The sequence below is a fragment of the Suricata suricatta genome, chromosome 14 (assembly GCF_006229205.1).
Source record: "Suricata suricatta isolate VVHF042 chromosome 14, meerkat_22Aug2017_6uvM2_HiC, whole genome shotgun sequence".
In the NCBI taxonomy this organism is placed as follows: Eukaryota; Metazoa; Chordata; class Mammalia; order Carnivora; family Herpestidae; genus Suricata; species Suricata suricatta.
Window position 1 is genome coordinate 76656646 of NC_043713.1, and position 3531 is coordinate 76660176.

The 3531-nt window shown below is 48.9% G+C and overlaps 1 protein-coding gene across 1 annotated transcript in view; it reads right to left on the minus strand.

Annotated features, from left to right (window-relative positions):
- FBXW8 (F-box and WD repeat domain containing 8) overlaps nucleotides 1-3525 on the minus strand; it is a 107748-nt gene extending 104223 nt beyond the window's left edge. The window contains exon 1 of the mRNA XM_029921828.1: nucleotides 3449-3525. The gene's annotated coding sequence lies outside the window, so the exon portion shown is untranslated. The remainder of the gene's footprint in view (nucleotides 1-3448) is intronic.
- Nucleotides 3526-3531: the final 6 nt, after the last annotated feature.

Consider the following 3531-nt stretch of genomic DNA (forward strand, 5'->3'; position numbering starts at 1 on the left):
CCCCCCCCCCCACCTCACGCTGTCTCTCTCTCAAAAATAAGTACATTAAAAAAAAAATTTTTTTTAATCCCTGTCAACAGAGTAAAACGGGACACGATCATAGAGTTGAATCTCACACATGATGCTACATGCTAGAACCCAGACATGAGCGAGCACATGCTCTGTGATCCTAGTTCAAAGCAGACAAGTGCTGGACGTCAGGTGAGAGTGAAGGAAGTTGGGGGTTCTGACAAGCTGATAATGCTGCTCTGAAATCTGGGTGCTATTTACACAGATGTGTATGCTCGTGAAAACTCACCAACCTATACATTTACGTTTTATGTAGGATTTAAGGAAAAAAGCACTTAATGACTTAGAGGACACATATGCAGGAGCAGGGGCAGGGGCAGAGAGATGAAGAGGAGAGAGAGGATCCCAAGCAGGTCCCACGCTGTCAGGACAGAGCCCGATGTGCGGCTCAGTCTCATGGCTGCAAGATCACGACCTCAGGGTTGTGATGAGTCAGTCATGAGATGGAGAGATCAGATCCTGAACCATGTAGGCACCCCTAAAACAGCGTCCAAAAGGAGAAAAACAAGACCAAGAAGAGATCGAGGTTTCGAACAAACAAGTTTAAGTATTTTTTAGGGATATCACAAAGGTCATTTCTACACTGTTGTGTTTAATACTTAATGTGACAAAAAGAATGACAGCCCTCGTGGGATGTCTGGCTGGCTCAGGTGGTGGAGCAGGTGACTCTTGATCTTGGGGCTGTGAGCGTGAGCCCCAAGTTGGGTGTACACAGTGTTTAAAAAAAATAAAAGCTAGCCGTCACTGAAGCATCATAGGTATATGACTGGAATGTGGAAAAGATACATTAAAAAACACCTGATGAACAAGGAAACCGGATGGAACGAGCCCCACCCAGGCCCCCTCGCTCATCTGCATTATCTGCCTGACCTCTGGGCTTTGGGGCTTACAACCGCTGACCTCGGAATCCAAGCCTTTTCCACAAAGGTCACCATCACTTCTCACAGTAACACAGTGGGTGGGTAGACTGCCCCTGAAGGCAATTGCTTTCTTGATGCCCATCTGACAAATGGGGCTAATAATAGCCCTGGGAGAGGGCTGCTGCGAGAACTGAAGGTCCTTAAACCCTTAAGGCAGTACCAAGGAGAAAGCAAGGAATTTTACTTAGAGCAGTGATGACTGCAAAGTACTTAAAAAAGGAAAAAAAAAAGTGCCCAGAAGGTTGCATGTTGTTCATAAGGACGGAGAGCCCGGCAGTACCTAATGGGGGGATTCTGCAGACAGAGAGAATCATGGGCACACATTCCAAGACAGGCTTTTTTTTTTTAATTTGTTTTTTCTGTTTTTTATTTATTTTTGAGAGACAGCGTGAGCAGGGGAGGGTCAGAGAGAGAGGGAGACACAGAATTTGAAACAGGCTCCAGGCTCTGAGCTTGCAGCACAGAGCCCAACTCGGGGCTCGAACCCACGAACCGAGAGATCATGACCTGAGCCAAAGCCGGAGGCTCAACCGACTGAGCCACCCACCCAGGCGCACCCAGGATATTTTTTATTTTTTTTAAGCCTGATGCCGGTGTGCCCCTTTGGATCCTACAGTAGGCAGGCCCCTTCCATTTCTAGAAAACTTCATTTAGGGCTCCACTACTTCTGGGATCAATGCCTACCCCTCAGAAGCTTTAGTGCCAGAAAGCCTTGAAGAGTCAACACAGTTCAAACCCAAGGAAGCTGTAGAGCAGAGAACAAGGTCTCAAAATTGCCGGACCCTCCCAACCATCCCATTTCTAGAAGCCTCCTCTGGCTATCGATTAGGTGGTCTCAGGACAGACCTGAACCTATCTTTTAATAAGGCAAAGGGGATTCTTACACCCAGTCAAGTTTGCAAAACTCCTGGCTGGTGAAATTTAGAGTCCAAAACACACCTGGATTGAAATTCAAGCCCCAGAACTTCTCACGCAGGTACGCCTGGGGCAGTTACAAAAAACCTCTTTGAAGACCCTCGTTTCATAAGGGAGACCAACAATACGTACTTCCCGCGATTGTGATGAAGCCTGAGGACACCGCCACATTCCCTAGGTTGGATTTTAACTGGCAGGCCCCCAACTGTGCCTCTGTCCTAACAACCCACTTTCCTGTTTCGATCTACCTCCATGAGCAGGTCTTGTCTCCGTCTGCAAATCTACTTCCCTAGGAATAACCTCCGCACAGACCTGGACTGGCGTGACCAATGTATCTGGTGCGAAACCCCCTTCCCAGGGCATTCGAAGATTATTTTTACATCCACCAGACTTCCTCAACGATGACTCACTTCTTACAGACGCAGAAGGGACACCAGCAAGAACGTTCATATCTACAAGAATGGTCATGTTAAAGGAGAGTTTGTAAGACACACAGTTTCTCCCAATTTAGAGACAGGCAGAGCACAGGACCAGAAGTCTGGTGAAAATTACAGCTGTTAAGGTTATGGGACTAGAACTACATGATAAATATGCCATAATTTCTCGAAACAGCTTGCCAATTACAGAATTGCTCTAAACTGGGAAACTGTATAAACCTTTAAGCCTAATTTAAGTTGAACCACTAAAACCTGCTGTATTCTCCCACCGCGGAGGTGTTTTAGGTGATCCTGACCTTGCCAACGTTGGAAAGGGGCCCCAGCTTCTCTCCAGATCCTCAGAAAGAGTCGATGTGCACAAAGGGCTGAGAAAGAAGCCCCATGCTAATGGTAGTGCCCAAAGGATTTTTCTTTTCCTGGTTTTTTAGTTTTTTATGTTTATTTGTTTTCGAGAGCGCGAGCGCGTGCACTAGCTGGGTTGGAGCGGGCAGGGCTGTAGAGACACAGAATCTGAAGCAGGCTCCAGGCTCTGAGCTGTCAGCACAGAACCTGATGTGGGGCCCAAACTCATGGACCCTAAGATCATGACCTGAGCTGAAGTAGGGAGCTCAACTGACTGAGCCTCCCAGGCGCCCCTACTGCTTTGTTTTTGAATGCATGTACAATTGGGGGGGAAACTGGGTAATACAAACATTCTAGAGAATAAACATAGCCGCTTCCCACCTGTCCCCGTCTGACCTCTTCCCTCCCAAGAGGCAGCACTTTGTTAAGTTATAGGGGTTCTTGAAAAGCAGGAGTTCTCTAGCTGATTCGGACATTTTGGGCTGGGTCGGGTTTTTCTGGGTGCTGTCTATGCACTCCAATATGTTCGGGAGTGTCCCTGACTTCTACCCATTAGATTTGATGGCAACGCCCCCAACCCCGTGGGGGTATCCAAAGAAGGTCTGCAGGTACTTCTACCAAGATAGGGAAACAAAGTCACCCCAAGGTGACTTCCAGAGATACTCTAGCATGCACAGTCCCGGGTGGCTCAGTCACTCCCATTTTCCTGCAGGGGAGTGGGAACGGGGCAGGCCCGGAGCGCGGCAGGAGGCCGCAGCCACTCACCAGGTCGCGGATGAGCTGGTCCACCAGCTGCTCCCCGCCCCCAGCGCCCTCGCGGGCCGGAGGGGAGCGGGAGCGGCTCGCCG